The 27,505-nt window shown below is 36.6% G+C and overlaps 1 long non-coding RNA gene across 4 annotated transcripts in view; it reads left to right on the top strand.

Annotated features, from left to right (window-relative positions):
• LOC104105125 (uncharacterized) overlaps nucleotides 1-14,838 on the top strand; it is a 28,663-nt gene extending 13,825 nt beyond the window's left edge. For all 4 annotated transcript variants that reach the window (XR_011415536.1, XR_011415538.1, XR_011415535.1 and 1 more), the window contains 2 exons: nucleotides 13,358-13,453; nucleotides 14,363-14,838. This is a non-coding gene — a long non-coding RNA (uncharacterized lncRNA). The remainder of the gene's footprint in view (nucleotides 1-13,357; nucleotides 13,454-14,362) is intronic.
• Nucleotides 14,839-27,505: the final 12,667 nt, after the last annotated feature.

Genomic DNA, 27,505 nt, shown 5'->3' with positions numbered 1-27,505 from the left:
TTATTATGAATGTCGGGATTTTCTGATTTATGAACCAGAAATCAATATGCTTTACTATTGGTCGCATATCCTATGAAAACACAATCAACGGTTTTCGGTCCTATTTTTACACTTTTGGGTTTAGGAACTTGCATTTTTGCCAAATACCCCCACACTTTAAAATAATTCAAATTGGGCTTCCTTCCTTTCTATTTTTCATATGGAATGGATTGTGTTTTGCTATGGGGTACTCGATTTAGTATCCGGTTGGCCGTAAGAACGGCTTCCCCCCACAAGTTCTGTGGCAAACCAGAACTTATTAACAATGCGTTCATCATCTCCTTTAATGAACGATTCTTTCTTTCCGCAATCCCATTGGATTGGGGCATGTAAGGGGCCGTTGTTTGATGAATTATTCCATATTCTAAACATATTTCTTCAAAAGGAGATTCATATTCTCCACCCCTATCACTTCTTATCATTTTAATTTTCTTGTTAAGTTGCGTTTCAACTTCATTTTTGTATTGCCTGAATGCATCTATTGCTTCATCTTTATTATTAAGTAAGTAAACATAGCAATATCGAGTATTGTCGTCAATAAAAGTTATGAAATACTTCTTTCTACCGCGAGATGGTATTGACTTCATGTCGCAAATATCTGTGTGAATTAAGTCTAAAGGATTTGAATTCCTTTTAACTGACTTATAAGGATGTTTAACATACTTAGATTTCACACATATTTGACATTTTGATTTGTCGCATTCAAACATAGACAATACTTCCAAATTAATCATTTTCCGTAAGGTTTTGTAATTGACATGACCCAATTATGCCATAATTCATTTGACTCAAGTAAGTAAGAAGAAGCTGAAATTTTATTATTATTCTCAATAACCATTACATTCTGCTTGAAAAGGCTCTCAGTGAGGTAACCTTTTCCTACAAATATTTTATTCTTACTTATTACAACCTTATTGGATACAAAATACACTTAAATCTATTCTTAACAAGAAGTCCAGCAGAGACTAAGTTCTTTCTAATCTTGGGAATATGAAGGACGTTGTTCAAAGTCACTACCTTACCAGAAGTCATTTTCATAAATATCTTCCCAGATCCTTCAATTTTGGCCATTGCAGAATTTCCCATAGAAAGCGTCTCTTCGGGTCCAACAAGAGCATATGTAGCAAAAGCTTCTCTAACAGCACAAACATGGCGACTGGCTCCAGAATCAATCCACAACTCCTTAGGATTTCCCACCAGGTTACATTCAGAAAGCATAGTACACAAGTCATCGATATCTTCGTGCTTTTCAACTATGTTTGCTTGACCCTTCTTCTTGTCTTTCTTTGGAGCACGACAGTCTGCAGATCTGTGTCCAGCTTTTTCACAGTTGTAGCAATTTTTGTTGAACCGCTTCTTGCTTGGGTTGCTTTTTCGGTCCATAAGCCTTCTTCCTCTTTTTATCCTCAACAATGTTTGCTCCCATTATTGTTGAGTTTCCACGACCTTTCTTTTCAGCAGCTTTGTTGTCCTCTTCGATTCTCAACTGAACAATGAGATCTTCAAGGGATATCTTTTTTCGTTTGTGTTTCAAGTAGTTTTTTAAGTCCTTCCACAAAGGAGGCAACTTCTCAATCATTGCTGTAACTTGGAACGCTTCATTGATGACAAGACCTTCAATGAAAATTCTGTTAGTAGAAACAATATAATTAATACTTTCAACATTAGTATTAATTTGACTTATACCTTCAGCAAGGAGATCGTGAATAATCACTTGTAATTCTTGAACTTGGGTAATAACAGACTTGCTATCTACCATTTTATAGTCTAAAAATTTAGCGGCAACGAATTTCCTTAACCCGACATCTTCCGTTTTGTATTTCCTTTCAAGCGCTATCCACAGTTGTTTTGACGTCTCCATATTACTATAGACGTTATACAGATCGCCCTCTAGTCCGCTAAGAATGTAATTCTTGCATAGAAAATCAGAATGCTTCCACGACTCAGTCACGAGAAAGTGTTCATTTTCTGGAGTTTCGTCGGGCAGAACAGGAACATCTTCCTTAATGAACTTCTGCAGACTTAAAGTCGTCAAGTAGAAGAACATCTTCTGCTGCCAGCGCTAGAAATCAATCTCGGAAAATTTTCCGGATTTTTCTGCCGGTGCCAATGCCGGTGTTGTTCGGCTTGTCGATGCATTGGCAGTCACCATAGGAACAGTCTGGTTCCCGTTGTCATTCGTCATTTCTGTAAAAGAATGACACAAAGAAACGTTAAAATCACGTAGATTTTAATCTCCACTGGAGTAGAAAATCACACAGGTTTTAGTCTCCAGAAACAGTGAATATAACATAAATACATAAAATATTAAATTTCTTAAGCTTGTTATTGAACTGTATTTGCAAAATAATTCTGGAGAAGATAAAATAATATATAAACAGAAATGTAAAAGAAACAAAATTTAATCCTAGCCCACTGAATTCACAGTGTTTCCTTAAGGAATTTAATCCCCTCCTAGTACCCAAGGTTGTGGATTATTTCCTCCCAGGATAGAACGAATTACACACTGGTGTAGCGATACTTCAAACACCAGTGTTTCAGCGAACACAAAGATCGGTAGCAAATCACACTTACTGTTGCTTTGTTTGTAGTTAAAACAATATAGAAGAAAAGAGGAGAAGTCAGAAATTCGTATGAAAAATCTGAGAGAATGGACTGGTATTTATAGCCAATGTTGAGCTCAGATTGAAGAGGTGCAACTCTTCAAATCCGAAGAGGTGCAAACTGTTTCTTCAAATCTGAAGAGGTGCAAACTATTCTTCAAATCCGAAGAGGTGCAAACTGTTTCGGCCATATTGTAAATGTCTTTTACAAAAAGCGAAGGGCATATACTATTCCGTTGGATTTAATATTAATATTCCGTTTACAAAAAATTGGATATTCAATAACATTTCTGTTAATATTTACTATAAACAAATAAATTTGGTCCAAAAAATTAATCAATCAATCATTTGACCGAAGCCGAGCCGAGCGAGCGACGATGACAACGGCGCGAGGCTTGCCTTCTTCTTAACTCTTTAAGAGCTAGTATACCCATCAAAATATTTTCCTCTTGCAATATGGGACAATGTCCCTTTGTCAAGGAGGGAAACTCAAATATTTTCAATTTCCCTCCATTTCCCATTCACCCTCTTTTAAGCTACATTTAAGCTTAAAAACACAATAATTTTAAGCTACATTTAAGCTTAAAAACCCAACATCAGTTACCTTAACTATCATGGTTGTTGATTAAAGAACTTCATACTGTATTTCAAGATGAGTATTGTTTTTTAAATTCACATCCCATAATATTGATTCTTACCAAACTAAAACATTGGATTCAGTGGTGTCTACCTATTTGAATTTGCAGGGTGGTGCATGTCACGACCCAAACTAACCCCTGTCGTGATGGCGCCTATCGTGGAACTAGGCAAGCCGACTCATTTCTAAAAGAAACTGACATTTTCATTTCAAAGATAATTTCAATGTTATTTAACATAAAACCCTTCGTAAAGGAGTACAAATCAAAATAAAATTGCAGAAGAAAAAGCCCGACATCGGGGTATCACTAGTCATGAGTATCTACTACAATCTATCTAACAATATCAAGGCTAACTCAGCCTGGAAAATAGCTAAATACAACTAGAGGAAGATAAGAGGGAGAAGAGCAGGGGCTGCGATCGCCAAACAGCTACCTTGCTATCTCCGAGAAAATCTGCGACCAGAATAATCAACAATCGCTACCATGTCCAGCTACACCTGGATCTGCACACAAGGTGCAGGGAGTAAAGTGAGTACGCCAACTCAGTAAGTAACAACAATAAATAAAGACTGAGCAGTAGTGACGAGCAATAAAGCATAAAACATTCATATCATGAAATCTCAGTAAAATACCTCATGCTTTTAAAATCAGGATTTGAATCAAAATATCTCGTTTAAACCTAGTTCCAGTAAAAATCATTTAAGGATATTTTTCAACAGCTTTCAAATAGAGAAAAAATGCAAAGGTGAAAAAAAATGAAGAAATCATAAATAGCACCTCGGGCAAAGCATCACTCATATACAGCCCCGTGGGCAAACCTCACAATCACTCTTACCACTCGGGCATACCTCACAATCACTCATGCCTCCCAGTCACTCAGCACTCGGCACTCGACACTCGCACTCAGTAGGTAACTGCGCTCACTGGGGGTGTATACACACTTCGGAGGGGCTCCTTCAGCCCAAGCGCTATAATCTGCACGGACAACTCACGTGCTGCACGGACAACTCACGTGCTATAATAATAAAGTATGCTGCAGGCGGGCAGCCCCGATCCACACTCATCCTCACAATCAGGCCCTCGGCCGATATCAACATGCTGCGGCGTGCAGCCCGATCCCATAAATATCCTCACAAATCAGGCCCCGGCCTCACTCAGTCATAAACCTCTCAAGCCACTTGGGCATTTCAGTAAAACAGGGAATTCGGCCCAAAACATTTATATGCATTAAAATAGAGTCATAAAACTGAGTTATGCGGTAAACAAGCATAAACATGACTGAGTATAGATTTTCAATTGAAAACAATGAGAGGATAGTAAGAAAAAGCCCCTAAGGGTCCAAACAGCACTGGCGCAAGGCCCAAACATGGCATTCAGCCCAATTTACAAAAATTCTTTCTAAAACATATAAGTATCATATAGTTTCAACAAAGCATGCACCTTTACAGTCGCTACGGGACGGACCAAGTAACAATCCCCAACAGTGCATGCCCACACGCCCGTCACCTAGCATGTGCGTCACTAAAAATAGTAGAATGATATAAAATCCGGGGTTTCGTACCATCAGGACTAGATTTACAATCGTTACTTACCTCAAACCAGTCAAATCTCTACCCCGCAATGCTCTTGCCTCTGGACTCGGCCTCCAAATGCTCCAAATCTATTCACAACTTGTACAATACCATCAATACGCGCTAATGGAATGAATTCCACAAGAAAAGCTACAAAATTAGATCAAAACCCGAAATTGGCTCAAACCCGGCCCCCGGGCCCACGTCTCGAAATCCGACAAAATTCACAAAACAAGAAAGCTCAATTACTTACGAAGCTAACCATACCAAATTCATCAAAATCCGACATCGTTTGGTCCTTAAATTACTCTTCAAAAATTCCAAGCCCTAACCCCTCATTTTTACTAATTATAATGATTAAACAACGGAAAATCACCATATATACGAGTATTAGGGCTCAAGAAACTTACCTCACGGATAGCCCTTGAATCACCCTTCACAAATCCCTCCAAAAGCTCCAAAAACCGATTTGAAAATGGTGGAAATGAACCAAATTCGCGAAGGGTTCTATTTATGGTTTCCGCCCAGGTTTTTCGCACCTGCGGAAACTTTCACGCTTCTGCGCCACCACACCTACGGAAAAATCCATCGCAGGTGCGGAACTCACTTAGGAGCCCAGCTTCCACATTTACGGCCCAAAACCCTGCGCCTCCAAAGGCGCACCTGCGCATTTCCTCCGCTTTTGCGAAGTCTGTCCAGGATCCCCCTTTCCGCATCTGCGCCCCAGGTTTCGCACCTGCAGGCTCGCAGATGCGACCTCCAACTCGCACCTGCGCAACATGCCTAGCCCAGCATTTCCTGCACCTGCGCACTCCCCACGTGCACCAGCGGCCTCGCACCTGTGACTCTTTCTTCCGCAGGTGCGAAAATAGCAGTAGCAGCAGCTTCAGCTGCATTTTCCAACTTCGACAAATCCGTTAACCACCCGGAATCACCCCGAGGCCCTCGGGACCTCAACCAAAAATATCAACAAGTCATATATCAACATACCAGCTTAGTTGAACCTTCGAATCACTCAAAACAACATCAAATCATCAGATTACCCTCGGATTCAAGCCTAAGAACTTCTAAATTTCCAAATTCGGCAATTGATGCCGAAACCAACCAAACCACGTCCGAATGACCTCAAATTTTTCACACACATCACAAATGACACTACAAACCTACTCCAACTTCCGGAATTCCATTCTGACTCCGATATCAAATTTTCCATTGCCGACCGAAATTGCCAAATTTCCAATTTCGCCAATTCAAGCCTAATTCTACCACGGACCTCCAAATCATATTCCGGACGCACTCCTAAGTCCAAAATCACCTAACGGAGCTAACGGAACCATCAGAATTCCAATCCGAGGTCAAATGCTAAAGAGTCAAATTTTGGTCAACTCTTCCAATTTAAAGCTTCAACAATGAAATTCATTCTTCCAATTCGATTCCGAAATACCTGCGACCCAAAACCAACGATTCACACAAGTCAAAGTACATCGTACGGATCTACTCATGCCCTCAAACAACCGAGCGAAGTGCAAATGTTCAAAATGACCGGTCAGGTCGTTACATCCTCCCCCACTTAAACATACGTTTGTCCTCGAACGTGCCCAGAGTTGTTCCAAAAGCCATCAAATCGTTGTGTAGCTTTCACATGCACATACCCGGGGGTGATCCCACGTCACCATATTCCATACAGGTCCGATAACACAGCATAACTGGAATTTCTCAATTCAACCTAGCCCACAAGCCTTCGAATCAAATTTCCAACATCCAAAATTTCCTATAAGATGAGAAGTTTGCATCTACATACCGTATAAGTCTGAACAGTCTGTACCAAAAGCCATAACCATAACTCAAATACTCAAATTCAAATACCGCATAGCTCGAATGCTCGAAGCAATGATTTCAAATCACAGTATCGGCTCAAATCAACCCAATGCTTGTAATAAACCTCATATCAGACAAAACCTCGTTCTAAAACCTTCGTACACTACCGATGATGAAAGAAACATACCGAATTCATAACCATTCATTAGACCAACCGGTCATGGAGCTCTCGTTCCTTCTACAAGTACTATAGCCAATTTCAAAGACGACTTCTGATATTATCCTCCCAATTATACCACAATCAAATCTGATAGCATCCATTCTAGGCCCAATGACCTCGTCTCATCCAACACGGCCACTCTAGTGACATGACATATCAATACAATCTAAAGCTATAACCCGTGCAATCCGTGCACCAGATAGCAACATTCCAAATATACCTAGTCGTAACAATGACCCAAACAGGAGAACCGTTCCGCAAGCTCGACGAGTACCACCCCGACGCAATGCTAAGAACCCATCACACACCGTAGAATCATAACACACGAATCTTACACGAGGGATCATATTTCCACATAACTCTGCTGCAATACGCGACCCTATCCAAATACTGGTCCATATGAAACACCTCAAGCTACCCTGCTAAAATCAATAACCATGCGCAATTCGACATCAAGTACCCAAAGTGCATTACCATAACCACGGAGAAGCAAATGACACCATGCCACATAAAACCCGAAAGAACATAACCAATACGTCATCAGCCAAGCAATATCCAATACTATTCTCGCTCAAATTCTGCTATAAGGCCATAATAGAATCGCACCATATGTGCATATAACCAACGAATCACAACTTCTCGTAGCATAGAAGAGTAACTCACAGATCATTTCAGAACATGAATAAGCTTCACATTAACCGAATCACACATCCTTCAACAATAGCAGTATGGAGCCAATCAATCCGGCTCGGTGTAGAATACACATCCTAATTGGGCCTACCAATGGGCCCCAAATCAACTATGGTCAGCCACCAATAGATAAACAACCTCCGAAAGTCCACAATGACGGAATCATAATACCTTCTATCATCTGGCTAGCTCCGGCCACAACTTTACAGTCCACAACCATGAAACAATATGCTCCTGAGAACTCCCAATCTCAAATTCCGTAAAACACATGAATCACTATATTTGATTCCACCTCTACCACCCGAATGCCTAACACCTCTCTCATACATAATCATCCCACGAGAAATATTAAAAAAAAAAAAAAAATTCTTCAGTGCCACATCGCAAAAATTTGAATATCCACAGTCGATCAACCAGGAGAGTGCCGCAATACCAGCGAAGTACCCATAAATCAAAACACACTGCCCCTTCTGAAATGTACACTCTCATCAAGCTATACCAGATAGTAATATCATTTACCTAGTCATCAGAAACCATTCATGTTGCCTAAGAATTTATGTCCTTCCCTTCAAAACTGAACTGTGACCGTGTACATGTAAATTTTATTCCCGCACAACACACCACATCTATTATGCCATCATTGACAAGCATAAGAATTCCATTATCAACTCTGAGTCACTAGCAAATTACATACCTTATTAGTCAGAAACCTCTTTCTTGCTTCTTTCTAGGAGGAAATCATAACACACAACACGCTCTGTACATCGGTAGAAAATATCCAGTTCAAACCATGGTAGAACCTATCATGAACACTTTGAAATCCATTTGCACATAACCAAGCTATCTGAACTGAATTCCTCTAACTCCACCAAGCCACACAGGTTGCCAAATTCAAGAGCATTGCCACGAAACACCTGTAGATACTAACCACATCATAAGTACCCAAAGAACCGATCATACCCATTACTGTGCTAACCCAACCTACTACCAAGCCGTCCTATTTCTCCAAGTTCTTCTAAATTGCCTTCAAATTGCTACTTTTTCCTTGTTAGAACACTACTATCCTTAACTAAAACTTACCTTTACGAACTCTAGCATAGAATCACGCCGCCCTAAGGCTTATAAGCCGCCAAATTCCCTTTTTATGTATCCCAAAGGCTCCACAACCAAAAATGCTTACTCCGAAGAGACTTTATGTGAACCTAAAACTATTTCCTTCACCTTCTTGATACTGAAATGCATAATTCACAATGATATAAAATGCCACGAGTCTCGACACCGCTCAATACAACTCCTAGTTTTCTAGCCATATTTATAAATCTTGAATCCATTGGAACATTCTCGAGAGTCATCCACTCTACTCAATTCTCGAATTAACCGACCAAACGGACCGAAATGACATGTGCCCCATTAGCACACCAACACCCAAGGGAATAAAGAGTAACCCATACTCCTACGCAATCGAGCAAAATCCCGCTCCATGTACACTACATTCTTTGTGAATAACCATTCAATTATTTTATGGTCCTCCTATAACCATAGAGTGTAATACAACTTGTGTCCAGAAATTTCTTTACCCGAGTCATCCTCGATCTCGATCTCGATCTCGACCTCTGCAAGTCATAACTGATTCACCGGTATACCCTGAACCGAAACTAATACGACCCATAACCGTGCAATCAACTCGTCGATAGCAAACTCCCCCACTTAGCCTTAAGCTGCAATTATATAAAATTAGAACCCGTAAGGATTTCTCCTTCTCAATTACTAAGGTCTCGCATCGTTAACCTGCCAGACTTCTCGAAGTCTTTTATTAAGCCTTTCATGAACATTCTGAATCTCCAGCCAAAATCACATACGCGACCTCCTACCGAGTAGCAAGTAATATTCCTCGCAAAAACTTCATCAACGTTACGCCACCGCTAGCTGCACACAGGAGATAACCCACATGTGGAATTCCTTACCGACATCTTCCAATGACACTGCACTGAGTGCAACGACCACTAAATTAGTAAATTCTCCTAAGTTCATGCTCGCCCACAATTTGTATAAGTCTACACTTTCCCTATTGACATCAATTGTACATCAACAATACCTTCTGAACTCAAGTCATATTACACCTGACACGATAATCAGATCTTTACGCCTCTATTCATTTCAAACATACTCCTTTCTACCATATTCAATTTTTCTTTGTACGCTAACCATCACTCCAAATAGAGTCTGCAGGCATATTCACATACTAACACGATTCCAAACCATTCTACACTTTCTCGCGCACGACTACCCTACTAGTGAATTCATATGCTAATCTGCCACTCTTACGTCGGTTAAATCATCTCCTTTAAGAAACTTCTCAACCTCTACTTCTCCTACTTGACCTGCTAGTACTTCAACCACTGCGAAACACTTCCCGTCATGTCTTCCCTCATACTTTGCTACCCAACTGCTGCATCAAATCGAAATGTATCTCTGTCGCAGCTGAACCAATAAAATGTTACCGACTCTAAGTCTCTTCGAAGATCATCTTTCTTGAGCCATCAACATCAAAAATACCCATTCGCAACCACAATTACTACACAATCACTTACTCTTCTTGAGTCCAAACTCATTGACAAGACATGAGAATTTAATTTGCCCCAAAATTTTAACAACGTGAAAGATCCTTCAAAACATTCACACTCAAGACCGTACGTCACATCAAAACGAAAATTAAGTGCCCAATGGCCTTCCTTTACATTTCAAGGAAACACTTCTCGTCACATTCAAATCATCTTAACACATCCCGCAGTTACATCATACTCATCACAAAGCCATTCCACCACTCATTGAGCCACGAATTCCACTCGTAGGGGCATTACCGGACATATGAGTCCAAATGTACAGGTTATAACTGAAGCTACCAAGCCAAAACTACAGTTTAAACCTGGCCTCAAGTCTTCCAGACTAGCCCATGACCAAAACACATAATACACATCTCGAACCTCGTTCATAGAATCACAAGCCGGCGATGCACAACTGATACCGAGCGCTCATGTGCGTATACGAGATGCGTGGAAGGAATTCAAAGAGTTATGTCTCAAGCTGAATCAATTTCGCATGATAGAATACAAGTAAGTGAAATTTTCCTAAGGGTTCTGCAGCCTCTCGAAGATAAGTACAGAAGTCTCCATATTGATCCGCAAGACTCTACTAAACCCGCTCATGACTCGTGAGACCTATGTAACCTAGGCTCTGATACCAATCTGTCACTACCCAAACTAACCCCTGTCGTGATGGCGCCTATCGTGGAACTAGGCAAGCCAACTCATTTCTAAAACAAACCGATATTTTCATTTCAAAGATAATTTCAATGTTATTTAACATAAAATCCTTCGTAAAGGAGTTCAAATGAAAATAAAAGTGCGGAAGGAAAAGCCCGACATTGGGGTGTCACTAGTCATGAGCATCTACTACAATCTATCTAACAATATCAAGGCTAACTCAGCCTGGAAAATAGCTAAATACAACCAGAGGAAGATAAGAGGGAGAAGAGCAGAGGCTGCGATTGCCAAACAGCTACCTTGCTATCTCTGAGAAAATCTGTGACCAGAACAATCAACAACCGCTACCGTGTCCAGCTACACCTGGATCTACACACAAGGTGCAGGGAGTAACATGAGTACGCCAACTCAGTAAGCAACAACAACAAATAAAGACTGAGCAGTATTGACGAGCAATAAAGCATATAACATTCATATCATGAAATCTCAGTAAAATACCTCATGCTTTTAAAATCACGATTTGAATCAAAATATCTCGTTTAAATCCAGTTCTAGTAAAAATCATTTAAGGATATTTTTCAACAGGTTTCAAACAGAGGAAAAATGCAAAGGTGAGCAAAAATGAAGAAATCATACACAGTCCCTCGGGCAAAGCATCACTCATATACATCCCCTCGAGCAAACCTCACAATCACTCTTGCCACTCGGGCATACCTCACAATCAATCATGCCTCCAGTCACTCAGCACTCGTCACTCGGCACTCGCACTCGGTAGGTACCTGCATTCACTAGGGGTGTATACACACTCCGGAGGGGCTCCTTCAGCCCAAGCGCTATAATCTGTACGGACAACTCACGTGCTGCACGGACAACTCACGTGCTATAATAATAAAGTATGCTGCAGGTGGGCAGCCCCGATCCACACTCATCCTCATAATCAAGCCCTCGGCCGATATCAACATGCTGGGGCGTGCATTCCGATCCCATAAATATCCTCACAAATCCGGCTCTCGGCCTCACTCAGTCATAAACCTCTCAAGCCACTCGGGCATTTCAGTAAAACAGGGCATTCAGCCCAAAATATTTATATGCATCAAAATAGAGTCATAAAACTGAGTTATGCAGTAAACAAGTATAAACATGACTGATTATAGATTTTCAATCGAAAACAATGAGAGGATAGTAAGAAAAAGCCCCTAAGGGTCCAAACAGCACTGGCGCAAGGCCCAAACATGGCATTCGGCCCAATTTACATAAATGCTTTCTAAAACATATAAGTATCATATAGTTTCAACAAAGTATGCAACTTTACAGTCGCTACGGGACGGACCAAGTCACAATCCCCAACAGTGCACGCCCACACGCCCGTCACCTAGCATGTACGTCACTAAAAATAGTAGAATGATACAAAATCCGAGGCTTCGTACCATCAGGACTAGATTTACAATCGTTACTTACCTCAAACCGGTCAAATCGCTATCCCACAATGCTCTTGCCTCTGGACTCGGCCTCCAAATGCTCCAAATCTATTCACAATCAATACAATACCATCAATACGCGCTAATGAAATGAATTCCACAAGAAAAGCTACAAAATTAGACCAAAACCCGAAATTGGCTCAAACCCGCCCCCCGGGCCCACATCTCGAAATCCGATAATTCAAGCTTAATTCTACCACGAACCTCCAAATAAGCTACTCCAACTTTCGGAATTTCATTCCAACCCCGATATCAAATTTTCCATTGCCGACTGAAATCGCCAGATTTTCAATTTCGCCAATTCAAACCTAATTCTACCACGGACCTCCAAATCACATTTTGGACGCGCTCCTAAGTCCAAAATCACCTAACGGAGCTAACCGAACCATCAGAATTCCAATTCGAGGTCAAATATTAAAGAGTCAAATTTTGGTCAACTCTCCCAATTTAAAGCTTCAACAATGAAATTCTTTCTTCCAATTCGATTCTGAAATACCTGCGACCCAAAACGATGATTAACACAAGTCAAAGTATATCATACGGAGCTACTCATGCCCTCAAACAACCGAGCAAAGTACAAATGTTCAAAACGACCGGTCGGGTCGTTATAGTGCATGTCATATTTCAGCACAATTTAGCTTATCGGTGGACATAATCAATGCTCACATAAGATATTAAAAAAGTAGAATACATTATTTTATCCTTGATCTCTCTTTTCTTTTAGAAAAATCATGGTTAACCTATTGATATTTGCCTATGACAATACATTTAAGTCCTACTGGTTATAATTCAACTACCGGTTATGTAAAAGAATATGTTGTGATATTATAACAAGTTGTCATTCAAGTTCATGATTTTCGAAAAAAAAAACACAGAATAGTAACTTAGAAGTTAAGATTGTTCTTCTTTTAGTGTAGCAAAAAGATCTAGGAAGAGATAATGCCACGAATGGTTACATTAGCACTTTGGATTATAAAGTATTGACTCTTACTTGTTTTCATTAATGCTTAAGTTGTAACTACATGTCTCGATTACAGGAATCACATATTGCAAAGAAGAATACAATCAGCTCAAAAGTGCCAAACATTTAGAGGACAAGTAATTTCCTGCTGCGTGCAACAGTTAAATATGAGGTTCATATAGCTTAGAGTCAACTCATTAATTGGTCTCCCTATTCTTTTTTGTGGCTAAAGATATCTGCTTGCCTATTACAGTGATATAATGTATATAATACTTCTTTCTCCTCCATTTGAAATCGTTGAAAGTAAGATAAAAGATAGCACGTGTACTGTTATAACTTCAACTTAGTAAGATCACTTTCGTGAGTAAAATACTTCTCTTGCTTGCCTTATGAGTTTTGAGTACCACTTCTCTCTTGATAGTTCTCCTTATATCAGCTCAATTATTGAAGTTATTATCCTCTGCAACCTTCTCTATCTTACCTTATAAGTACGGCATCTCTTTTTTGATAGTTCTCATTACTTCTCAATTACTGAAGTTATCATCTTTTGGAACCTTTTGAAGTTGTAAATTTGAGTCCTCTAGGCATATTTTTCTATTACCAACATTTACTTTTTTCCTTAACACACATAACAACTATAATATTTTTAATATCTTCAAGTTGCCTTTCCTTCTTCCTTCTTTTACTCTTGGATTTATCGTTATTTTTTGTGTATTCAGAGCTTATGTTTTTGTTGTTTGTGGATTAGTGTACCATTTTGTCTTTCTTCTTTCCCATGTTTTGTAGCTACATGTGCAGGTACAACTTATCCCTCTTCCTCCCTCCCTCCTTTTTCCCTTCCTAGAAATACTAGCAGACATCCATAATATTGTTTAGATCATATTATGGATCTGTACTCTGCGTCACTTTTATGTCTTATAAGAATAAGATCATATATACTTCTAAAAAATTTGCTTTCGATATCCATAACACAACAAATTAATTGATGTAATATGTACTAGATACAAAGGTTTATGTTTTGCACTTCTACCTGTTTATTAAATTATTTTTTCTTTATGGTTAATAGTCAGTTCATGTACAGGGTCTCGAGAAATAAGAAGACATCGATGCCAGATTGGAAGTGGTGTTGAGGTTGATCCACGAGCATATTCCTGAAACTTATGATCGACCAAATCAAGATTTTTGACCAGTTTTCTTCAAAGAAGCTTAGAAGGCTCATTGTTTCAGAACTTGTGTTCGTGTAATTGAAACTAAGTCGCAGTGACTTAACCTGCAGGCTACGTGAAAGGTCAAGCTCCTAAGATTTGGAGGAAAAGAAAAGTAATAAAAGTCAATAGGTTAGGTATTAGACATCGGATGTACCACTTTGCACTAACTGTTTCTACTGTGCAACTTGATAATTAAATAAGGATTCAATTATTTTGTTAAAAGACAAAATAATGACATAGCTAAGACGCAAGTTTTATTGTGATATTTTTAATGGACACTAGAACAGATGGTTTTTAGTAGTAATTAATACTATGCAGAATTTATGAATAATGAATCTTGAATATTCCATATTTGAGTAATGAATATTAGGAGTAGTCGACATTCTTAATTGTTGCCAATTTGTTACTTCCTATGACTTCTTTGACCATCTCAGTTGGATTCCCAAATTAATTCTCCAAAGCATCATTAGAGAATGATAGTCAGTTCAAATCTATAATGCTAGGCCAGTGCTCTGTACGGGCAATTCTCATCTAGTTTCCAAAGAAAGTGTTCAAGATGGTAGAATCTATATGCCGAAATTTCCTCTGGACGGGTAGAGGAGAGTTAACCAAAAGAGCACTATTGGAATGGGAGAAACTATGTTATCCTAAGGTTGAAGGGGGTCTTAACATTCTGAATATATCAATATGGAATAAGGCAGCAGTGTGTAAGCTTATGGAACCTATGTCAGAAAAAAGACAAATTATGGGTAGTTTGGGTGCATACAAACTATGGTAAAAGGAAGCAAGTTTGGGATATATAGGGGAAACAAACATCTTGGATAGTCAAAAAGTGCTGAAAGCTAAACTTTACTTAGAACGTGCTGGAGTAAATCAAAGTGAGTTAGAAAGGATGAGGTCTTTCTCTATCAAAGTGATATACCAGAAGATAAGGGGAGTCCATCAAAAAGTTCCATGGAGAAAGTTGATTTGTAATATTTATGGCAGCTCATAGGAGGCTAAGCACAAGGGACAGGCTGGCTAGCTGGGGTGTGACTGATACAGTGGTGTGTCCTCTGTGTAATGTTGCTACTGAAACTATTGACCATTTATTTTTCAGATATGTGTACTCAAGTGGAATATGGAACATATTATTATAATGGCAAGGCAAGAGGTGCAAGTTACCAGACAAATTGTTCAAGAGATATTCTGCAGAGGTTCTGTGTGGGCTCGACTGGCTAAAAAACTTGAAAGCTTAAATTTTTATCCTTAGTTAGAGACTAGTAAATGCTTTATGATGTTGTTGTTGTTTAGGGGGTACAATAGTGCTTGAGCTGTACAAAGATTACTTGGTAATTAATAAAAAAACTATTTACCAAAAAAAAAAGGAATGACTCAACCCGATCTAGCCCACCTGACCCAATACTCATATATATAAATTAAAATAATACTAAAGCGAATAGTAAATCCTTCAAAATATGATACTTCTATTTTTTATTTTTGTTTTCAAGATTTTTATTCAAATTGGTAGCATTTTTATTCAAATTGATAGCATTTTTATTTCAAATTCTCTCTAATTATACCTTTTATTTTTTTATTTTTTGGTCAGAATCTCATGCATTCCGAACAAAAATTTTTTATGGGAAAAGACTTCACTTTTAGTATTATTTTAACTTACTTATATGGGTATTGGTCCAGGCTGGGTCGGGTCATTCCTATTTTAAGAGAAAAATATAAAATTAATCAGCCGACCGAAACTAATTGCATTTGCTAACCAAAATATATATAGAATGTGTATGTCATATGTATATAATACACATATATATAAAAAATATATTTTATCGGTTATTATTTTAGGAGCGGCTAAAAATATACTAATATTACTTTTATTTTTATTGGGTAATTATTTATTATACTGAAAATAAATAAAATAAAAAAATATAAAATAAAAAAATACTACCGAAAAATTTATTTCCGGCCACTATGATTTTTGTGTGAGTTAGTGAAAGTTTTATAATTTTGGTATGAGAAAATAAAGTTATATGACTTTGGTGAAAAAAAAGTCATAGTTATATAAGTTTTGTATGAGAAAACAAAGTTATATGACTTTGGTGAAAAAAAGTCATAGCTATATGACCATTTGTGAAATTTACCCAATTATTTCCTGTACAAAAAGAATATTTTTCTTTCCTTTCAAGCTAATTTACCGATTTAATGAAAAATATTCAATAAAAGAATTAAAGCATGTTTGGATTAACTGATTTGAAGTAGCTGATAAGAATTAGGTGCTGAAAAGTATTTTTTAAGTGTTGAAATTAATTTAATAAATAAGCAGTTACGTATTTGGGTACAAGTGCTGAAATAGATAATAAACTGCTGCAGTATTTAATAAAAAAGTGCTGATAAGCTCTTTTTCTGTTAAAATGACTTGAATAACCTTAGAACTGTTTACACTTATAAGGGCGTAATTTCTTCAAAATTTTAGATTCCAGATCGATTCAAATACAAAATATTCTATTTATTATTTTATTTTAAATACAACTGTAATTAAATAAGATAATTTTTATAATAAATATAATTTATTTTATGATAAGCATATAATCATAAGTTATAATAATTAATAAATTGACAAAAGTTTCTCAGTAAAAAAAATAAATCTAAATAGGATAATATATTTGAAGAAAAACATTGTCTTCATCAACCACAACACTTTGAAACCAATACACCAAAAATTTGATGTCTTCGTTTATTGCATATAATTCAAAGATTAATACAAAATCACATAGATACAAATATGCAAAGGAATAGAGAATTTTCTTACCTCAAATAGTCAATGAGAATTGCAGACTTGAAAAGATGTGGAGTTTAGATTGAAAAAATACGTGAGGCAATGAGTATCGATGTAGGAATTTTGTTTTGAAAAGGAATAGAAGCCACTAACGAGAGTAGCTTAGGGTCAACGTGTCTGCATAAGTTGTACGCGTAAAAGCTGGCGTTCTGTATTTGCTAAATTGTTGTCACGTGTATCTTAGCTTATTTAAATTGGGCCCGGGAGGACTTTTTATAAATATATTAGAATGGAGCAAGTCTTATTGGTTGAAAAGGAACTTTAATGTAGCACCAGTGTAAAATTTTGATTGTGTTGACCTATTTGCCACTGTGCTTATGTCATCGGATTACTTTGTTTTTTTCGAAAAAAGGTCAAAATTGTCCTGGACTATCGAAAATAGTTCAAATATACCCTCCGTTTGTTTTTGGTACCAAATTTGTCCTCACCGTCTAAAAATTAGACTATTATTGCCTTAAAAACCAACGGCTGCCACATCAGTTTTTGGACACATTTAAATATTATGGAAAAGGGTCAAATTTGCCCTCGAACTATCTAAAATAGCTCAATTATATCCTTCGTTTGTGTTTGGTACCAAATATGTCCTTGACGTCTAAATATTGGACCATTATTGCCCTAAAAACTAACGGTCGTCACATGAGCTCATATGAACAACAAAAGTCTATCTCCAACAGACGATCCTCTATCTTGATAAAAGCCCACGGATAAAATTTCTTTCTCTATTTTCATTCGTTGACTCATCTAAGTATTGCTCCTTCCAAATAATTAAAGCTACACCAATCTTATTATGAGAAATTTAGTTGGGCTATTCTTAAGATTCACAAATCTGTAAAAAAAATTCAATATACTATACAAGAAATAAAATACCAACTTTTATCACTTAAAATCAGAAATCTTATCACAAAAATGGTGAGAACAACAAAAACTGCATATTGCAGTATTCCCATGGCTAGCTATCCAAGCTCATAGCTCAAAAAGGTTACAAATTAGTTGCAGAGATATATCCTTTTAAAAACAACTCTCATAAAAAACTCGAAAACCATTAGAATGAGACCATTCTCTAAAATACTATACCCTTCCACTTCCGGCCTTCATCAACATAAAAGAAAAAAAGACCGACCGCAAATAAGACCTAGACCCAAAACCTCGTAAAAATTTTTAGACACCACTTAATCCTTCCCATCCTCACTGGCCTAGCTAGCAGGCCACCTGAAGTGCTTCACTATGCCTTCACGGGAAATGCAGCAACCTCTCGCAGAAAATGGGTTCTTGCGGGTGGAGAAGGTTTTTTTTGTGTCTCATGTTGTACTGGCATGTTAACATGATTATAGTATTTTAATAGGTCCAGAAGCTGATGTGACAGCCATTAGATTTTAGGGCAAGGACATATTTGGTACCAAACACAAACTGAGGATATAATTGAGCTATTTTTGATATATAGTTCGGGGGCAATTTTGATCCTTTTTCCGTAATATTTAAATATGTCCAAAAGTTTATGTGGCAGCCGTTAGTTTTTAGGGCAATAATGGTCCAATTTTTAGACGGCGAGAATAAATTTAGTACCAAAAATAAACTAAGGGTATATTTGAGCTATTTTCGATAGTTCGGGAATAATTTTGACCCTTTTCCGTTGTTTTTCTGACGGTCACAATCAACTAGACCCCGTTGTATACTCTTAAATTTCCATTGCCTTTCTTCTTTCAAGAGGAAAGAGTTCACTCAGTTGTTTGTTTCCTCAAACATGCATCAACATCTCCAGCTTGAAATAGGAATTCCTAAGTTGAACTGATTTGTTTATTTTCTACTCACATTTTAGAATAATTTTGTGTATTATCAGTTGAAAAAAAGCTACTAAATTATTATTTTGCGCGCATAATATCCTTAAGAGCACTTAGGTTGTTAACTTTTTGAATATTTTGGGTAGTTATTATTCGATTTTTATTTATGTATAATTGGATATTTACCTTCATGGAATTAAATTGTTTGAATATATCATATCACTTAGTTCAATCAGATTTAAGTTTCGTAATAGAAAAGACTTGGTTTATTACTAACTTTACTTAGTAAATATGAACCACATTAAGCAATGACTCTCAAGGGCCTTATGGACTCGATCGGAGTGACTCAAGGTCGTTATCCTCCGATTTTCATTATGTAACTGTGTATGTATCAATTATCCGAGAGTCAACAAGGATCATAAGAAGACATAAGATTCAAGATGCTATCAAGGCGGTAAGTGATCTCGACAAAAAACAATAAGAGTCATGAACTATAACAATATGAAACAATGAGGTTCACAAGCCTTAATCTTGAGAAAAGAGTTCATTTTGAAGTAACGCCATTATAGTTACGTTCTTTGTACATTATGCCAAAAGAAAGAAAGAGTGAGCCTTAACATACGCCTTTGTCGTTTACTTAACGACTCAACGTATATCTTCCCGAAAACTTCAATCTTATACAACAACTTCAACTCCAAATCCAAGCTTCTCTTAGCTCACAACAATCCTTAATGCGACAACACAATCTTGTTAAATTATACTGGTAGTTACTAACTGGATTGGTTCTTTTCTTCCCATTTTGGATAGGCTTTTCCAGATATGAAGTCTTGGGCCATACAGATGCAAGCACACAATTTCGGATGACTTTCTCTTGTCTGCATCCATGATGGATAGAGGGAGGGTGAAGAAATACATCTACTTTTATTTGTTTAATTGTGCTTTGCATTTCCTTGATTATCGGCATGATATTTAATACTCTGAAATATGAATAGCTTGGGGCTTAGGAGTTAGGAGAAGAACATATATATGGAAATCACACATGATCTAAATCCAATTTTTTAATTATTCTCTTTGTAGATAAAAGAATGCATCCAGAATGAATAACCATGTAATCTACCTACGCATATTAAATTACAGGTTTACTCCTGTCCTTGCAAGTTATTTTAGATACAAAAAATGAATGATATCCGAAAAAAATAACAAAAATTGTAAATAGCCGTTGGACCAGGGCATACCCTCACTAGTGTAACTAGAAACGCCATTGAGTGCAACATCCATTACTCAAGCCAGAGAGCAACAGAAGAGCAAGTTCTTCCTCAAAGATAGTAAACGTCAGTCCTTCATCTTCAACTTTCCGGTGATCTTCCATCATATTTTCCGGTATAATCGCGCTCCGGCAAAGCGGGCACGTGGCTTGACCCTTGCCGTATATTAACCATTTATCTAAGCAATTTTCATGGAACATATGACTGCAACTTTCAATCTTCCTCCCTTTATCTCCGTGCTCGAATTCGCATAAGCAAATCGCACAATCATGTGGTTCTGTAGCAGCTAAGCCCAGTAACTTCCTCTTTTTGTACACAAATTTAGAGCTCTTCTTGTTTATTATTTTCCTGCACTTGTGTTTTTCTTGTCTCTGTACGTATAAACTGGCTGAAACAAGAGAAACCAGCACTAGAAACCTTAGTACTTTAGGAAGCCATGAATAGAATAAAATGTTGATCAGTTCGTGAAAATGAGAGAAGAATTTAGTGAGAGCCGGCATTTCTTTTTTTCTTTTTTTACCCTGTTTTGGAGGAAGAGAAAGAAGAGCTCTATTTATGTAGTTTATTAATTTAACCTACTTGTGGATAACCTAGAGGTTCTAAAAGGGATTTAGTTATATTAATTTAACATGTTATACCAAATTATTTATAATCACTTCCTGTAAGTTAGCAATAAATTATTATTTGCATAAAAATTGCAGTAACTTTAAAAAGATAGACAGCCAAGTTAGGGGCAACAGTGTCGTTCAAATCCAAAGGAAAAGTAGAGTAAATTAGAATTACGGATGATGCCTTACATTCTTTATCTTTAGATAGTGTCTTCATACAACGATAAGCACTACGGTCAACTTCTAAAACCGTGGATAATAAAATTATATTTTCTCATATTTATAGGAAAGTCAGGAATTTATTACTGCTAATCAGATTAGTGCCTGTATATATCTAAAGGACAACTACATCTAAAGGCAAAAAGAATACACGCGCATAATTAAAGATAACAATTTGTATATATCTTCTATAACTATACTCCCTTCGTTCACTTTTACTTGTCCAGTATTCTAAAAATAAATTTTTTCTTTTACTCTTTCCGTTCACTTTTATTTGTCAAGTATTCTAAAAATAAATTCTCATTTTTATTTGTCACTTTTCACATATCAAGAGAAAAATAAATTATTTTTTCTGTTTTGCCCTTAGCATTAATTACTCGTTCCAAATCATTTTTCAAATCCATTAAGAATATACACCAATTAATATGGGTATCATGGTAAATGAAACACTTTATTTATTATTTCTTAAGGGGTGTGCAAAATCAATAGTGACAAGTAAAAGTGAACGGAGGGAGTACTTGTCACTTTTAGTATATCAAGAGAATAAAATTTTTTTCATGTTATACTCATAGTATTAATTACTCATTTCAAATTATTTTTTTAAATTAATTGAAAATATACATCAATTAATATGGGTATCATGGTAAATTATGCATTTTGTTTATTATTTTTAAAAGGAGAGTGTAAAATACATAGTGGACAAGTAAAAGTGAACGGAGAGAGTAATTAGTAGCAAATTTTGTCACGGGTATAAAAAGAATCCAAGTGAGAACTTCAAACTTTATGTGCAGCCTACGGTTTGTAAATCGAATTTGTGATTAGACACGTTCGGATACAGTATTCCACTATAAATTTTCCGAATGACAATGTACTGATTCTCACTGTTCCAAAGGATAATTTTTTTTTAAATCGATCGCGGTCGACCGATCAATTTCAGTCAGTCAAAAAATTGGCCGAAAAACCGACCGAAGTCAGTCGTTTTTCAAAATATTTTATTTTTTAATTTTGTTTTTGCGAAACCGACCAACTTTGGTCGGTTTTGTTTTGCGCAAAAATACGGAAAACTATTTTTGATTCCTGTAAAATTTTAACCGATCAACTTTGATCGATTTTTCATTTAAAATTAATACAATATTGCGAATTTTAACCGACCAACTTTGATCGGCTTTACAAGGCCATATTTATTTTTATTAATATTAAGACGTCTGAATCTAAATGCACATCTGAATATTAATATTTTGTATTAAGTTTACAAGGTGTGAATCTGAATACTAATTTAAAATGTTATATTACGATCTGAATACTGAATAACTAAGACTGTTTGTTTTCTATACATCACTATGTATAGAACTTTTCTTTATTTAAGAATTAATAAGTATTAATTCAAATCAAATAGTTCTAATTAATCTAATATTATATTAAATAAATATTTTCAAATATTATATTGTGGTTGATGGTGATAGTGGCTAACAATGGTGGTTGTAGGTGCCGACTTGGTAGTGGCTGATTGTGGAGTTGGTTGATAGTGGTAATTATGGGTAATAGATGGTGGATGACAGTAATAGTTTATGGTGGTGACTAATGTTGCGGCAAACGCACACGCAAGTATACGCGGTCGTCAAGTAATAAAGTGACTAAAAGTCGGATGTCGAACCCACGAGGACTTGTGATTAACTATTAACTAAATTAGACTATCATAATTATCTAAACAAGAATTAAACCTAAAAATATTTTATTCTAAACTAATTAAATAAAAAAATATAAATAATGAACTTTGAACAGAGAAAGAGCAGATTTTTTTATGATATCAATGTAATGAAGACGATCTAGGGTTATGGGCTATCTAACAATCCTATTATATTTTTCAATTGAATTGACCGACTAATTTATCTAGCTTATTCGTTGACAGGGTTAATATTTCTCATAAGAATTTGTCGAGTTCTTACTCGCCTATTTAAGCTAACCTAACGCCTATATGTCTATGGAGTTAGAATCAACAAGAACACATTTATAATTCCTATAAATCAACCAAGCAAGGCAATTAGGTATATGTCTATCCTAACCATGAATCCGTTCCCCGATGCCCGAGTTCAAGAACTTGCTCTACTCAATCCTATATGCAATCTAGAATTCCCACTTTCGAGTTCAATTCAAGATTCGTAGATAGTATTCAATTGGTGATCAAGCAATTAAATAATTAAGCGCAAGATTGAATAAATAAACCAATATGATAAATCAAGAAGGCAAAATCAATATCCGAATAATAATAGTCATGAAAGAACCACAACCCTAGAACGTGAAATTTAGCTCCACATAGACATGGTAGCGAAACAACAAATCATACAAAGAAACATAAAAATTGCTAAGTTTGGTGAGAAAAAGATGGAACTTAATGAATTCTGGCCTCCATAGCGGCTCTGTGCTTGTATTTTCCTCTAAAAAAATGTCCTCTCCAAGTATGTTCTCCCCAAGTATGTTTTTAGGTCTATTTATATGTGTAGAAAAAGACCTAAACGTGTAGGACAAGTCCTAGTCAAACCCGGAAATGAATTAAATCTTCAAACTCGGATTGGACCTGGCCCCAGGCCTAGCGTCGCCAGCCTAACGCCAGCTTCTGCCTGGCTTTATTCTTGCAAAGCCAGCCAAACGCCAGCTTCAGCCTGGCTTTAGCCTTGCAAACCCAGCCTTAAGCCAGCTTCAAGCATAGCGTCGCCACGTTCTCTCATTCACTGCTCCTGCGCACACTTTCGACTTGTAGGTCTCCTTTTTCTTCTACTTTCATCTCCAATTTACCTACACATAAAATAGACTCAATTAAGCACAAATATAGTATAGTTTAGCATTAAAGACCTAAAATATAAGGTAAGTAATGCACTAAAAATATGTAATTATAACCAAACATCACTACCCCACACTTAAACTCTTGCTCGTCCTCGAGCAATCAAACTACATTTTATATAGAAACGGCCTTTTAAAATAATTCTCCTAACTCATCACACCAAGAATCTTTAAAATAGACTAAGCACAAGAGTGTAACATCTTCACCTCAAAATTTGACTCATAAGTACCACGCATTATTCACATCTCACTCACTTACTCTAACATAAAGGTCAAGGACATTACCTTTCCTTCATGAATCAAGTGCGCTCACACAACAAAAGAGAGTAGTTTCACACACAATAAAAATTTAAGAACAATTAGGAACTCAAGATAGAAAGAATTCACTTACTCTATGAAATAACATTCATATGCCACAAAAGATGCGCCATAGGCTTTCCCGTAGTGTACTACTCTACTAATTGAGCTCATTCAGTCTAGGATCAAGTAGGACTTTAATTGGTTGTAATGTAGGCTACGGGTCGGGTAGGATACATTTGGATATAAAAGTGACTACACCTCCCTAAGCACTTTAATACATATACTTTAACATTTAACCCCACACTTATGTCAAACAATAACTCCATACTTCTTTAAGTACAATTATATCAAGAGTCACCACTATCAAAGAATATTTTTCACAGCAATACAACTAATTTTTCCTTTCTTTTCTTTATTTTTCAATTCAAGTGGCTTTTTTTTTTTTTAAAATAGTGCACATTTCTCCTTATTTCATTAGTTTCACACAAAAGTCAAACCAACCACCCACACTTTAACTTTTACAAAGTTCATAACAATTCAAGTGCTCATGAGAGGTGAAAAGATTCAAATAAATGGTTAATTCAAACAAATACGTAAGGCTTATAATGTGGTTGCCAAAGAAACAAGATTACAGGCTCAAAGGGGTTAACTACGATACATAACAATAAGGTGGGTAAATTATATAACTGGTTCAACAAAGAAACGCCTATATCACTTCCAAGATTGAACAAAACTACTATTTCGCTTTGCAAACACACGGGGCAAGTTCTAGATATCAAATGCAATGCATAGAATTACACACAAACCTCACACACGCATGGCACATAACTGACTTAGGATTGGACTCATCAAGACATTCTAGTCAAAGCAGTTAAGCAAAGTTAAGATCATACGATTTAAGCTATTTATACAAGAGTCAAAAACTGAGCTTAAGCGTCACAACCAAAGTACTCACTATTCTCAAGGCATAACAAAGTTAAGAGATATTACTCCAATTCAATTCGTCTCACAGTGGCTCCTACTCCAAAAAAAATATAAAACTACCTACACCCGGTTCAAATAAAACCCTTGAAAAAGAACCGCGACACAAAAAAAATCAAGGGAGAATTATTACACTACCTAACAAAAGAAAATCTCTTTTTTTTTCAACTTAAATCCCTCAAGAAACCTTTCGAATGAGATCCATCGTCGGAAAAAGTCCAAAATTGTATGAAAGATTTTTTTTTTTACTACACTAAGAACGAGTATTACAACTAAGCTAAGATAGCACAGAAAAATACCCAGACAATCTCCTCACCCCACACTTAAAATTATGCAATGTCCTCAATGCACACTATAAATAACAAGAAGGAAAAAAAAGACTCCCTCGTAGGACAAAGGCCGAATAATTAGCAGCTTACAAGATACTCAGACTTCTCCCAAGTATGGTCCTTTGTGTGGGCACCCCACACTTAGTTCTCACCATCTAACTCACTTTTTCACTCTTCCAATGACTTTGTTTCCTATGCTTATCATCATACAAAATCAAAACAAACACTACGAAATAATAAAATAAAAACAAAAATAAAAAAAAGTAGTAAAGCTCGGTTGCCTCCCAACAAGCGCCTTATTTAAAGTCGCGGCATGACTTGAACCACTTTTTGCCTCCACCTTGAACTTATGAATTGCGCCCCTAATTTGGTTTCAAGTTTTCTCTATGCTCTTTTGGTGGGGCTACAAAGATAACAAGACCAAGTAATACATTTTTTCCTCTGTACTTTTCGGCCTTTAGACATGGAATGTAATTTTTGTTTTTTGGTACAACAAATTCAAGAATATAGAAATTCTCATCCTCACCCTTTGACTCCCCCATAGGCTCAGATGGCTCGATTAGTATCTTACTATCTAAACACAATGTGGAAAAATGATTGGAATGAAGTCTAATGCGCCCTGACTCATGAATTGTACTACTATTTACATCCTCATATATACGCACACTCAAGTCTCCCAAAGTAATGTTATCTACTCCCTCGTATGTCTCTAGATCACTCTTCTCAACATTGGCATCCTAAAAATAAATATGGTCTAATGATTGGTATTCTCGTTTTAGCTCCTCAATTTGGTCTAGAAGATGTTTTTCAGCTTCACACAACTCATCATTAAATTGTTGGCCATTACACGCATCAACCTTTGCATTCAAATTTGCATCCAAGTTATGCACAACCAAGCCAAATTGTGCAAGATCAACTCTCACCTTAGACCAATCATTCACCAACGTTGTTAAGAGACAACGTTATTCCGTATATTCCCTTAATCGAGAATATATGTCCCAATACCAACCCTTACTTCCATATTCAAATTCAGACCTCCCAGAGTTCAGGGCATGACAAGACCAAAAAGATGGGCCATAACGGTCTTCCATCAACCAAGCGTCTTCATCAATAACCTTACCTCCGGATACTTCATCCCTAGATGTCATGTTGAGAGAACTAGAAACACACTAAGAGAAAAGTTAAATAGTTATAAAATTAAAAATATTTAAAAAAGAAAAAAAAAGTTAAAAGTAAAAGTCTAATCTAGAAAGATAGCTAATTCTAAGTCCCCGGCAACGGCGCCAAAAACTTATTGCGGCCAAACGCACACGCAAGTATACGCGGTCGTCAAGTAATAAAGTGACTAAAAGTCGGATGTCGAACCCACGAGGATTTGTGATTAACTATTAACTAAATTAGACTATCCTAATTATCTAAACAAGAATTAAACCTAAAAATATTTTATTCTAAACTAATTAAATAAAAAAATATAAATAATGAACTTTGAACAGAGAAAGAGCAGATTTTTTTATGATATCAATGTAATGAAGACGATCTAGGGTTATGGGCTATCTAACAATCCTATTGTATTCTTCACTTGAATTGACCGACTAATTTATCTAGCTTATTCGTTGACAGGGTTAATATTGCTCATAAAAATCTGTCGAGTTCTTACTCGCCTATTTAAGCTAACCTAACGCATATATGTCTATGAAGTTAGAATCAACAAGAACACATTTATAATTCCTGTAAATCAACCAAGCAAGAAAATTAGGTATATGTCTATCCTAACCACGAATCCATTTTCCGATGCCCGAGTTCAAGAACTTGCTCTACTCAATCCTATATGCAATCTAGAATTTCCACTTTTGAGTTCAATTCTAGATCCG

Source organism: Nicotiana tomentosiformis, chromosome 4 (assembly GCF_000390325.3).
Source record: "Nicotiana tomentosiformis chromosome 4, ASM39032v3, whole genome shotgun sequence".
Taxonomy (NCBI): Eukaryota; Viridiplantae; Streptophyta; class Magnoliopsida; order Solanales; family Solanaceae; genus Nicotiana; species Nicotiana tomentosiformis.
The sequence above is the reverse complement of the archived record's forward strand: the minus strand, read 5'-3'. Positions and strand labels throughout refer to the sequence as shown.